Consider the following 14,381-nt stretch of genomic DNA (forward strand, 5'->3'; position numbering starts at 1 on the left):
CTAATGTAATAATGATCATTTCACCCATAAATCATTGAAGTACAATATTTACATGTAAAACAGAGCCTATTTAATCTGAAAAAATATTAAAATAAATGTTTAATAGATACAAAGGTTTTTCTTTTAAAATTCTATTTATATTTCAACAAGTGTAAACAGGTCGGCAAAAGAGAAATTGAGAATTTGAAGCCCACATTGTTATGGTCTTATTGGGCCATATACATTTTAAGGATTAATTTTTAGTTTAAATGTTGGTATATCATTTCAGAGTCTTTCTGCTTCTGTATTTGCTGCTTTAATTGCTGTGGTGGTAAAGTAAGTGTCTCAAACAGTCTGATCAATACACAGTACCAACATTCATTATATTATACAAGGAGCGGGTTCTGTATGTGTTAGGTACAGGTTCAAGATCTTCCAATAAGAAACAGACTGTACTAGAAAACAAACAGTGAAGGTGTCTGAATGTAAACTACCTGCGGCACCTGTTCTGTATGAATACAGAAATGAAACAGATTAGAAAGTTTCAATGACTCAAAATGAGTCACTCACAACATGATCACTTTCAAAGAGCCTCCTCCTAAATAACACGAGGACTGATTTATATAAAAGCATCTGGAATTTGTATGAAGCATCATCCACTTAGAGGAGACTGACAGCCACAGACACACACAGACAGAGAGACCAAAACATACACACATGCACACCAACACACACACACAGAGACATGAGTCAGAGAGGCCTCTTGATGTTCTCATCAAGCCAGAAGGCACAGCAGGGACTGACGACTCACTGTCAAGAGACAAATCAGTACACACACACACACACACACACACACACACACACACACACACACACACACACACACACACACACACACACACACACACACACACACACACACACACACACACACACACACACACACACAGGAAGAGGAATGTCTAAATATTTCCCTCAGAGAAGTGGCTGTTTCATCAAAAAGTTAACTATTTGTGATTCTGTCAGTGTGTGAATTACATCCTCAACATTTGTTTTACTGTCCGTGTGTGTGTGTGTGTGTGTGTGTGTGTGTGTGTGTGTGTGTGTGTGTGTGTGTGTGTGTGTGTGTGTGTGTGTGCGCACCTCTGTGTCTGAATCACTGTCTCTTCTGAAACAGGAAGACAGGAAACAGGTAGCTGCTGTCATGTCTTCATAAGTCAGAGCGACAGAAAACACAAAGTGTGATGATTGCAAAACTATTCAGTCTGCCAGTCAGATCTCTGAGCAATTCAGGATAGTTTTATAACCACTAAACAAGTTAACAACACAGTATTTATAGGTTTTAAGCTTCAAAGTCACTTTACAATGTAAATTTTAAGTCCAAGCACTACAGGACATACAATGTTTACAAGATAACTGTCTAAACTGCTGAATCTCTCCAGACTTTGTGTTACGGCTGCTTATAAATTTTGGCTTCACATCAACTGGTTCAGCAGCTCCATAGAGGAAAAATAATTCATGAGTCTGTTGGACACACTGGATCTGAGCTGGTAGACTAGGCCATACATCACTTTAAGTTATATCTGAAGTACTGAAGGTCTCAACATTACTAAATGTCTTACATCCCTGATGCTGTATGCACTTTATGACTTTTGTGTAGTTTTTGGCCAAGCTGTGCCCTGGATCAGCCTGGAAGACTTTCCATGGTCACTGATCAGTTTGAGAAGTTATCACAGCCCATATATTCAGTTTCATTTAACATTCCTAGTAGTGTAATGTCAACACAGTATGCTCGTAATTGAAAAGATCAATCAATGTAGCGGTGAAGCTGTAAAAACAGACACACAGAACCACTTCAGAACATAGACTGTATAAAATACGGACGTAGAATACGTGACGTCACCCATCTGTTTCTGAAGCGCTGTTTTGAGGCCAATCATCGACAGCAGCCATATTGCTGCTGTTGAGCCAGTGTGACATAAAGAGGTGGAGTTTGAGCCTCCTAGCCAACAGCTACAGTGTTCCTGCCTGTCAATCAAGTCTTATGTGCCTCTCATTGGAAGACTCGTAATCTCAATATCTTCGAAATTGCTGCGTTTGAAAAAAATTCACCCCCCTCACAGTGTGTCCCGATCGAGAAATGAGCTATCCAGACTACACGTCTTTTTTGAATTGGTGTGTATGTGGTTTCATACAGTTCTAACTCATGTTTAGACATATATAAAAATGTTTTGCTGTTCTCCAAATATATAAATAATGTTTCAGAGTCCTTGTTATGTGATATTATTATAACTATACATCAAAATTTCTTCAGTGAGTAAACCATTTCTTCAGATAAACACATTTGATGGCATGCAGAGTTTCTCACAAGCCCCAACAGAGATCCTAAAACCACAAAACACTCTAAAACATCTTTTAAAACCTGTGTATTTTCTCTTTATTGTTACACTACTACCTTTATTATACCTCAGACATCTAAAGAAAGCATCAACATGCATCACCAGTCTCTGCTTTTGGCCACCTGGTACAAACAATACCAAAAACCTTTCACAGAATCATCGCTCTATAGTCGCTCAAACTGAAAAAGCTCCATCAGGAACCATTAACTCTGAAATAACAATAGCTCTACATTAAAAGTAATTCTGGTTACTCAATGCTTTATAACCACTGAGAGAGACATAAAATAGAAAACTAAAAACTGCGTCTGCACACAAGGAGTAAAATGTGGACAACAGGTGTGATTAGCAACACTCGGTTTTATTTGAGTGTGAGGATGGTGCTTAAAAAGTCATACAGCAAATTGTGTGGACACAAAGTCAGAGCGAAGCTGAGAATACCTGTGTGAAAACACCAAGCAGTCACTGATTCACAGCGGGTAGGTTGACAGTAACATGGAGGTGAGCTATTCACCTCACAAAATCAGTGATAAAGTGCAGCAACAGATTTGAACTTCACTGGAAAAAAAGTCCTTTAAAATGATAGATAATAACAGTAGAGGGCTTGAAATTGTAACCATTTTGAATACATGTGCTCCCAAAAACTGTATCAGCGCATCCTAAATATATATAAGGGAACAATTGTGCTAGTGCAGCTAATTTCTCTATAAAATGATATTAACACAGTGACCAATGGTTTGTCAGTAATGCATGCAAAGAGGCACAGTGTTATGATGTCAGTCAAGAGCAACATGAGCCTCTCAGCCAAGCGGCAACCTCAGGTCTTAAACTATAAAGTCCATGCGGAAGTGTTATAAACTGCAATTCATTGAGAATCCGCTTGAGGCTGGCTGCAGAAACACCGGAAACCACATAGACGCCAATTCTTTTGCAGCATTAATAAACATGTTTACAGCCTGGTTCAAAAAACAGCTTGGCTCTACGTAGCTAATTTCTCTATCGGCACACACTGTATGGGGGGTGAATTTTTTCTAACGCAACGGTTCAGAAGATATTAATATTACAAGTTTTTGCCCAAATAAGGACATGACTGACTTGACTCCCGGATGGGAACACATAGCTGTTGGCTAGGAGGCCCAAGCTCCGCCCCTTTACGTCACACTGTGTCTGGTTGAGTTCCGCATTTCCAATATGGCTGCCTCCATTGATTGGCTTTAAAACAGCGCTCAGGAACAGATGGGTGACGTCATGGATACTACGTCCATATTTTATACAGTCTATGCTCTCAGCATGCATTACTAATCAACCAATCAAATGTCAGCTTGACATCCTTAGTTTTCAGTGCTGATTTTGGATTGTTTAATACTAGTCTTCAATCACTCCCTTTAACTGTGCTTTGTTGTTATGTTACAAAGAGCTAACTAGCATGAAATCAGAAGAGCTGAAGGGAGGAGACGAACACAATGAGGGTTTTTTTAGTCTGCCAAACTGTACAGAAAATGGGGCTCCTGAAGTTGGTGATGTGGTGAATGTGGAAGCATCAGCAGCAAAGGCGGATTATGATTTGTAAGCTATTCATGGCAAGCATGAAAGCTTTACAATCACAGAGATAGTGCCAAACATGAAAAATGCTTGGACAAGTGTGTGGCAAAGAAGGATTCAGGATCAGATGCAGTCGTTTAAGCTTTCATTCATCAAGATGAAATGAGATGTAGATACGTATGTTGTAGTTGTGTTGCTCCTACATTTTTGCTTACGCTGACTTTTTGAAGTTGGGAGCACGAGCCACCAAGTGAAAAAGTTCATTTCGAGCTGTGCGATGTGTCTTGTATATTTATCCTCATAAAGAAACTCCTAAATACTTAACCAAGGAGTCCCACAGAGTTCAGTGGTGTTGCAGATCAAGTCCTTAATTTTTCCCTTTGGCTCATTTCCCTCAACTTTTGTATACACAGTGCATGCTTTTAATTGCCTTTAATTAAGCCGTGGCAATCGTTAATGCCTCCTCACAATCTGTTGTAGTCCTTACTGTCTTTAGAAAATGTGATTATCGCAGCACTTACAGTCAGAGCAGCTTTGAGTTATAGTGAATACTGTAGCAAAGGGGCGTCAAACTTCTTTCAGTTCAGGCGCCACATACAGCCCGAGTTGATCTGAAGTGGGCCGGACCAGTAAAATTATAACATAATAACCTTATAAATAACAACAACTCCAAATGTTTCACTTTGTTTTAGCGCAAATAAATACAAGTGCATTCTAAAAATGTTCACATTTAATGAACTATATGTTTACATAAACAGCTGTTGTATTTTTCTCCATGATGAGTCTCATAGTGTGGCCGAATATGATATTCTTTTAGCACTGAAACCTGCTGCAAACACACCAAGCACACAGGTTTCCCAGTCAGCTGACACAGAGTATAATGTTGACAGGAAAAGAAGACATTGGAATTGAAGACAATTTTTTTTTTTTTTTTTGGAGTTAAGATCTTTATTGGAAACCCAGCCTTCAAACATCATAGCACATTTCTTATTTATCACAGTTACAGCAACAGCAGCAACAGGGCCCCATGTGATCTGTAGCTGTGGTTCCCAAACTGAGGTGCTATAGGCCCCGCTCAGGAAACATGGGTAAGTTTCCAGAGAGGAGGGGAGACGGGGAAAGGAGATAAAAGTTCTGTGTTAAAGGATTTTCTAGAGGTTCAGAGAATGTGAGCTCAAATCTGAGGTTTTACTGGTGTGTGAGTCTGTGGTGTGGAAGGTTTAGGAAACCGCGGCTTCAGCAATGAGGAGAGAGTGGCGGATCAGGCCGAGCATGACGCCGTGTCCGAGGCCACAGAGCGAGCAGCCGAAACACAACATGGAAACAAAACGACAGACAGAAACACAAAAAAGGGAAACAATAGAAAAATACATTTTGATTTTTCGTCTGATTAAAGGAGAGGGATCGCCTTCAGTCGGCCATGGTTGAATCGAAACAAGCAAATAGTTCATTGAAATACGAAGTCAGTGAAATATGACGTTAAAGTGAAACTCCTACAGAGAAAGAGCCTTACTCAGTGTTATCATTCTTCTTCTTCTGTCATTGATAAACAGCTTTCAAACTGTCTTACAGGCTACAATGATACAGACTGCCAAAGACAACAAAACAAAACTAATGCTCAATCTTTTTATTGTCGAATCCAGAGATTCTGTACTTCTAACTAAATTCCACGTAGCGTGAAATCAATATAAATACATTTTAAAAAGAAGACGCAAAAGTTGACTATTATGGACCCCCCAGCTCCAGCATGAACAGTTTGCTTGCTGGACAGTATTAGTAGTGAAGGAGCACACCTATGACGCACCAACATGTATGGTAAGCACATGCACGATATGAAGCTCCTTCCGAAAATAGTGGATCCACTGCTTCCACGTAAACTTTAGTGTTGATTGGATCTTGAAGTGCTCTAAAAAGTGTATGAAATTCAACCAGATTATGCAAACTGCAAATATTATTTTTCCTAACTCTGTGAAAAAAAGTCCTGGAGCGCCGTTCAGGTGCGCTCCATCAGCCATTTGATTGTATACACCCCCCAGAGGACAAATTTGGAATAGCAGTTACTTTTATTGAAAAATTTAAGTAAATGTCTTCTCTGCAATTTTTCACTTTGTGAAGTCATCCCGGGGCCAGATTGGACCATCTGGCGGTCCGGTTTTGGCCCACGGGTCGTATGTTTGACACCCCTGCTGTAGCACAATCACAGAGGTTGAATCATTGACCTTTGAAATCAGTTTGAATAACATGGTTATATAGATTTTTTTTTTTAAATCCACAGTTTATAAAGACAAAGAAAAGATAAAAAGATTGCTGCAAACTTAAGACAATGTTTTTCTTATAATAATGTAATAAAATGTGCCATATGCTTGATACATCTACCATTACAGTATAATTTAGTTATGCAAAAGAAATTGCAAAGCCATGATTCACCCTCTAATTACTCTGCTAATTGGTCCATTCGGACTGTGTGGGTGTATTCAAGTGGTGCTTGACTGACATTTAACTCCCCTTGTTAGCTCTTTTGAACCTGCTTTGGTTGGACAAATTACACCTTTACTGATCTTATTGGTGCATGTAATTCCCATTATGGGTCCTCCCACCTTTAATCCGAGCAAAGGTCTAATCAAACAAAACACCTGTGTGGGTGTACACGACTAAATCTGGCACACTCACTGAGAGCTAAGCAACAGGGTTTTCATGAAGTCATGTCAAATGATGGGAAATCTTTGCTGTAGATTAGTTGGTGAAGTCATATGAACAATTTATAATCATAATAATTTTATAATTGTGCACTATAGTACATTGCGAGTCACATAAACATAGTAAGTACTGGCAAACTGATATAATATCACCACTTCACTTAAACAATGTAAAGTGAAAATTAGACAGATATTGTGCCACATTCTCAGATAAAACTACATACTTAATATCCCATTAGCAACCCTGGGACAACAGCTACCACAAATGCAAAATATTGTGGTTTAAAGCTAATGTTACAAAGCATGCATATGGCACACTGACTGATCTGAAGCCTGAACAGCTAATCATTTAGATTGGAATAAAACTGGGTTCTTTGCTCATTTTTGGCACCTTGTATCATTGTGGAGCAGTTTATGAACATTTTCTTCCACAGAATGAGGCACAATGACCTGCTACAGCTCTGACTTAACTTTGTGTCAAACTACAACCTTATGTATTGCATTACCTTTCCACTCTTGTGCTTTTGACCTCCCCGTTTTCAGCTCATGAACTGTGACAGAATAGGATTTGTTTCTCTCTCCCCTGTTTTTGAAGCACAAATGAGAGTGAGATGCTGTAAACATTGATGCACAGCAAGGACTAAGAGGCTGGAGTGTGCTGTGATAACTCTAAACTGGCCTTAGATCAATAATGCAGCCATAGCTGCAGTATAGTGATGTGACGAACTGACAGGACGGACTGACTAATAGGGTTAGACTGTCTTCGTACTGACAGCAGATGAGAATGATCTGAGGCTCTTATACGATCAGCGTGTTCTCTGTGAATTTTAGTAAAATTATAAAGATGACTCTGGTAGTTTAATCCAAGAGCAGCAGTAGGCTTTTTCACAAAGCTTTTACAGACAAGCATCGCCTTATTTAATCTTAAATTACAATGAAAAACACTTAAAATGTCTGTAGAACCAAAAAAAAGTTATTAAAGTATTTTGAATTGATTGTCTAATTAATGGAATTGTGTGTTGCCTTAGTCCAGAGGCATGTCCACACTTTCTTTACTGGAGTGGCCATACTGGGGCCCGAACATGAGCAGGGGTGGCCAGGGTATCTGCGCACTCACACAAATTAATAGAATGACCCTGTCTTCACTAACTACGTTAACAGCTATGATTAAAGTTTAATACATCTGTTATATTCCTGTGTATACTTCACTGACTCTTAAAAGAAACACAACACAGTGGCAACACTTGGACGGTCTTAGTTTTATTTTTCTGTGGACTTAAAAAGAAGATGTTTGCCCAAAGTCACAATTAAAGGCACTGGCAAAAGAAAAAGTGCAACAATTAAGTACAGTGAGAGCTGCTGCCGGCCTCTTACAACACAGCCCAAATAAGGGTGGTATCAATATAAGTCCTGCCTCTGACAAGGCAAAGAGCCAATCATAGTTTAAGACTTTGAGTGCACCCAGGGTGGCAAATAAAGGTGCATTTCGACCAAGAGTTCTGGGGTCTTTTAGCCCCCAGAACTACTTTCCCAGGAACTAAAAGGTTCCATTGTTGTCTGCGTTTCGACCGCGGGCTGAAGTCACGGGTAGATTGTGCAAATCAGGCCAGTGACGTATGGAGAAAAAAAATTACATTAAATAATATTTTGAAATCTTAACAAAAAACTAAACTAGTATGCATTCCGAGGGAACTCCCTCTGTGTTTCAACAACTGTGTAAACTCCACAAACACCGTTACGTTCAACCGAAAGTCCCAGGACCTTTGAAAAGTACTACCCCCCAAGCAGGGGCTTTTCAGGGGGATATTAACTATCCCTGAACTAAATTTAGACCCTGGTACCTCCGGTCGAAACGCATGTAGTTCAGGGGTAAAGTCCCTAGTTTCAGGGTAAAGCTCCTGCGATGCAAAAACGCCTTATGGTTCAAATGGGGGGAGTGGCACCACCGGTAATTGCCAAAGACACATCCCTGCCTTAGTTAGAAAAAGTCAGAAACATAATATTTAAACATGTATAATTAGAAGGGCTAATGACAGATAAATTAGCATATGGCTGAAAAATAAGAAATTGCAATGTTAAGGCAAAATATGTGTCAGCAAAAAACACTGAAGAACATTTTTGTGCCACTTTAACCGACATTCTTTAAATGTTAATGCCTTAATTTATGAAATGCCGACTCAAGTGTTTTTATGTTCTGTGTGATAATGTGCCCTCAATTGATGTTATCAGATTTTTACTCTTTGTAACCAGTTAGAAAAAACTGAATATGGATCATGTACCATACATAGATTGTAAGACTATTGAAAGAACACCACTATCCAGAGTGAAGCCAAAACTTCTAGAGCTCCCTTTGGTGACTGGCTGCAGTCTAGGTATTAAAGCCCAACTCCACTATTATGAACAGATGGAACATGGGACAAACTAGAAATTCCGAATAGACATCACATTTTTCTAAAATGTGCTTTCTGTCATTAGAGGTAGTTATTTTCTGATTAATGAGCAACTGTTCAATTTTTGAAAGTGTTAGTTTTAATAAGTTATCTTGATCTTAAAATTTTGAATGATTAACAGCCTGTTGATAAATGCCATAGATAAATCTCTGCGAGTCACTGAACTTTCCATTACTATGAGTGTCTGCTTCAGATCAACACAATAATCATTTCTGCTAAGGGAGAGTGATTGGAGAGATCTTTGATGTTTTATCAGTTAGTTAAATGTGTTTTTTGGTTAACAATGTGTTATTACACTACTTTAGCGCCTGCCTTGGCTGCACCAGAGTACTATGTCAGCCCCCACCCAGGCAGTAGTTTGGCTCCACATCTCACTATGGCAAGTGATGGAGGCACACTGTCTGTATTAATGTAGTCAATGATAAGGGATTTTGTTGGGTTGCAGACCTTATTGTAAGTTTCAAACTGAATCAATTCTCCATACATGGATACAAAGATAATATTTAGAGAAAAGTGCATTTTGAAGTATTTTCACAAACATACTTTTGCCCAAGGCGTCACCACGAGCGCACTTCATGTCGGAGAGAGTGATGGAGGAGACAAGTGATGAGGATGAGGAGTGAATTCACAATCAGAGGAAATGCTCACAGGATCCCAAAAATGCAAGCAAAGGCAGAAGACAGAATTAAAATGACTGTCTCAGTGCTACACTGTGGACAATATCTGTCAAATACAACAAATAGATATAACTAAATACCTCGTGTTCATTTTCTACAGATTTTTCCACATGACAGATACTTCTACAGGTTTATGGTTCATCACTGACCATCACGGAAAAGGACCAAAGTCCACTTTTTGTAGCTGCAAAAACATCTCAAAGTCATCAGTTGTTGGATTTTGCTGGATTGTCATCGAGATTGTTCAGTTGATATTGTATAACTTGTACATTGTGTTTTAAAATTATACTTACGTTACATGTAAAGCTTCCTTTCTTGTCACTATGTTTTACAAATGATGTTTGATCCAGCCTGACCGAAGGTGAAACAGACAAGACCTGTTACGTCGATTCTTTCCAATTCCGCAGGTGTCCTTTAATTCTGTCATCTTAACAACTTAAGACACTCTTGGGCTTTAGCGTCAAGCCTGTGTGTGAGTGTGTGTGTGAGTGTGAGTGTGTGCATGTGTGTGAGTGTGTGTGAGTCTAGCAAGGAAGGAAACTCAGGGAGACAGTTGCCACCACCATTTCAGCACCCAGCAGTAAAGTATTGATCTCTTGTTTCAGCAGCTCTCTCTTTCTCCATCTCTCCCCCAACCCTTGTCCTTCACCTCTCTTGTTTTCCCCCTCTCTTTTTCATTGCCACTACGTCTAATTAAATTTCATTTTGCGTTTAATTTTCTATTTCTTTATATTTAATATCATCCCTAACCCTCATGGTACCTAATCTAATGTAATTTAACTCGCCTTTCTTTCTCTCCTCAATCCTCTCTGCCTGTTTTCTTTTCCCTCTCTCTCTCTCCACATCAAATTCTCCCCCATTTCATCCTCACCCCTCCTCTCCTCATGCTGTTCTCTCCTCCCCCTTTGCATCCCCCTCTTCCTGACTCCTACAGATGTTAACCTTGTAGCTCAGTTCCTTCAGGTTGGTGAGACACGCAGGGAGAGAAGACACGATGCAGAGCTCAATACCTCCTCCCTCAGGTGCTTCTGGGAACTGTATTTCTACAGGTTTGCTGTAATAAAATGAAATGTTGATGATTCATGTTTTTTTACAGCAGTGCTGTAGAGGGCTGTAAATCAGTTTAAGATATAGTCCTCGTAAACCTTGGCACAGGATCATCGTTCCTATGCAGACAGAGATGTATAGCATCAGAATGCTGCTTTTAAGTGGGTCTGCTGTTCATCTGAAGACTTTGAGGGAAACTTAAAGCCTTTTTTATTCATGCTATTACTTTTGATATAAAGCTACATACAATAGTGTAGTCTCTCTGTTGCACAGTACTTAAGTTCCAGACTGAACGTGTTCATTTGATACGATGGATAGAGAGATAGAAAGCTAGAAAGATGTTATGCCATCAGCCTAAAAGCTTAGGGGGACTAAAAATTACAACTCAACATCTGCGAAATTAGCAACGTCTCAGCGGTGTTTCTCGCTGTTGAGACAATAAATTATCTGTGATTCTCCACATGTGCAAGCATAATATTAATGAAAGTAATTACACTGAGACAAAATACAACAAAAACAAACAGCCCTCATGTTAAATGAAAGCACAACAAGGGGAAGTGAGAGCAGGAATATTCCCATAGCTCATCTCTCAGCGGTCTGCTAAAAGCAAGGATGGGACTTTGCTGTGTTAAAATAACAAGTATGTTTACAGCTGAAAAGGGAGCAATACAACTGTTGATCTTAAACAGTATTCCCAACAAGGGTCACACCGGTGTGTGGTAATACACTGAGTTACTGAGGCCTGTGATAAAAATGTTATACCCTTTTTTCAATCTTTTATATCGCCTGTGAAAAGGTCGGACAGGTCAGTGCACCACCTCAGATTCAAACCACAAGAGAAGACCGAAATATCTTCAGTTCATATTTTTTCATTGAGCAACTTCACAGAATACCACACACATCTTCACCAGTGCGTTTGCTAGAAGCGAGAGCTTGTCTATAGTCGATAAAAAAGTGTGAAGTGGTCTTCAGAATGAGAGCAGAAAGGCCTTTCTTTCTTTTGCAGACAAATGGCTTTGGGACCAGCAAACAAGGCTGGTGTCAACAAGAGACCCAGAAGTTATGGGTCTGAAGACGCACTAGGCTGTTTGTTGCTTCTATCAATATTACAACAGAGAACAATGTAAAGTAATAAGGTTAGGATGGCAAGGAGCAGGAAAACAAAAAGAGGAGGAGATAGGCTAACAAGGGAGGCTAGGAAGGAGGGAGAAAAGAGAAGGCAACAATTGGAGGAGACAGAAGAAGAGATGTAAAGGGGACTGAGAGGAAGGAGGTTCAAGAAGATATGAGGAAGTCACATGGCTGAGACAAAATGTGAGGAGTAAAAGAAAGATAGCTCATGGTAAATAAGATGTAGGTTTGTGTGACAGAGACCGAGACAGTGTGTGTTGTCTGCCTCATTTCAGTTTCCACTCCTTCACTGTCAGCCTGCATCAGTTGAAGAGCTGAAATTGGCAATTTTCCCTGCAACAACACCGGCACGCACAGACAAAACACATGTGCTAGCTCTCTCTCTCACACACACACACACACACACACTGATACTACAGGTAGTCGTAAAAGACACATGCACAAGCAACTCCTCCTGTGCATTTCTCTCTGTTAGCAGGGATGTGTTTGTTTTCTATTGTTTTAGACAGAGAAACTCTACAACCATGGCTTTGTTAGGTAAATGGCTTTCAACAGGTTTCAATGATGCGTGCATATTTACATTATTTGGAAATGTATTTGAACACCAGGGCTGTGACGGTTAAGAATAAACCTGTAAGCCTGATCACCTTTTGTTAGCTGAGTGGCAATAAATCAAAGTTTTGTCGGTGTCATGTTACAGTTAGTATCTTAATGTTACTATAAATCAATTTATAACCTCATTACTACGCATCCCGCAAAACGTAGTCTCAAACAAAAAAGAGTTGTATTAAAAGAAGATCTGTATTACATTTATTTGCTTCCACAACAAAGGCACGCTTTGGCAAGAACCACATAATGGTAGTCGTGGGAAATGCAGTCTTCATCCCCAAAAACAAACTATTGATTTTTTCCTCAACATGAAAAACTCCACAGTGTCTTTAAATAATAATAATAATAATAATAATAATAATAATAATAATAATACATTTTATTTATAAAGCACTTTTCTGAAAACTCAAATACACTGCACAAAGGATAAAACATCATATAAAACAACAGAATAATAAAAACATAAATAAAATACATTTAAAAGCAATCATACGTTAAAAGCAGTTCTAAATAGGTGGGTATTGGTGAGTGATTTGAAGGTGGACAGGTAGGGGCAGTTTTGAATGTTAAGTGGTAAAGCATTCCAGAGGGTGGGGGCGGCGACAGAGAAAGCCCTGTCCCCCCAGGTTCGGTGTTTGATGAAAAAAGATGGAAATTAAGTTGTTTTTTCGTTAGTGCTTGTTATGCTAGATGTGTCTTGAATCGTGTACATTTATCTGTCTTATGAAAGAGATATGTAAAGTATTACTCAAAGATATAAGGTACTCAAAAGAAAATGTGCAACATTTGGATGCGAAGACAGCTCACAGCCTGTTGCAACACAGCCCAATAATGGATTTTAATAAGCTGCATCTGACCAGCCAAATAACCAATCATACCTCAGGATTTTGTGACACTTGGGGGACTAATCGTAATTCAGATGGAGGCCCATACCATGACCCTGGACAACCCTGTGGACACACCCCTGTCTGTGGGCGCAAAGAAAAAAAAACAGGTTGTTTTTACGATGCTGCAGACAGAAGATTTAAAATCTAACAGGATGTGGTAGATTTGAAAGTATATGATATCCAGACTTTAGTTTTCTTTCCTTAATTAACATACAGTGAAATGAATATTCAGAAGGTCAAGGATCAAACCGTTAAAAGGACCCAAGCAGCTTATAACTGTCATTGGTGGATACTGTATCTCAAAAAGCATACACAAGTTAAGGTTTGCACTTCACATCTTACATTTATACTGTAAAATAAACATTTCATGAGTGTGTTTCTGTTTCCATAATAAATAAGGGTACCTGTTCAAACTTACCACACACTCGTGAAATCACAAAGTCAAATTCTGCACTTTCTTATATTAACTTCCTGCATCTTCCAGGATCAATTCATGTGATTGATGACTACACACACTTCATGAGATCAGTTTTATTTATTTATTTATTTACTGTAATGCCAGTCTTGTAAATCCCAGATGGTTCCTTTTAAATGAAACATTTAAGTGAATGACAGTAAGCAAGAAATGAAATTCCTGGTGGTTTGGAGCACTTAGCAGTAACATCCCTCCACTAACGAATCATAAAAAAGACTTCAAGTGATCCCTGCTATGTCCCTGATAGCTCTACTTCAAAAAGCCACACACGCACACACGCACACACACACACGAAAATATAGCTACACACAAAATACATACAAACACATTCAACCACAGATACACAGAATAAAAAGGATTGAATAAATGTGCTTAATACACACATAAAGTGGTCATACAAACACCTATTCTGGCCGTAGATCAAGAAGAGAAATCTCATGCTTGTGTTTGTGTGTTTGTGTGTGTGTGTGTGTGTGTGCGTGTGTGTGTGTG

General features: G+C 39.2%; 1 long non-coding RNA gene across 4 annotated transcripts in view; it reads right to left on the reverse strand.

Annotated features, from left to right (window-relative positions):
- LOC117823044 overlaps positions 1–14,381 on the reverse strand; it is a 152,593-nt gene that overhangs the window by 119,978 nt on the left and 18,234 nt on the right. The window contains exon 4 of one of the 4 annotated variants that reach the window (XR_004633302.1): positions 13,032–13,495. The exons of the other annotated variants lie outside the window; for them this stretch is intronic. This is a non-coding gene — a long non-coding RNA (uncharacterized LOC117823044). Of the gene's footprint in view, positions 1–13,031; positions 13,496–14,381 lie in introns of those variants that run through there. 4 annotated transcript variants of the gene reach the window in all.

This window comes from Notolabrus celidotus, chromosome 12, assembly GCF_009762535.1.
Source record: "Notolabrus celidotus isolate fNotCel1 chromosome 12, fNotCel1.pri, whole genome shotgun sequence".
Lineage (NCBI taxonomy): Eukaryota > Metazoa > Chordata > Actinopteri > Labriformes > Labridae > Notolabrus > Notolabrus celidotus.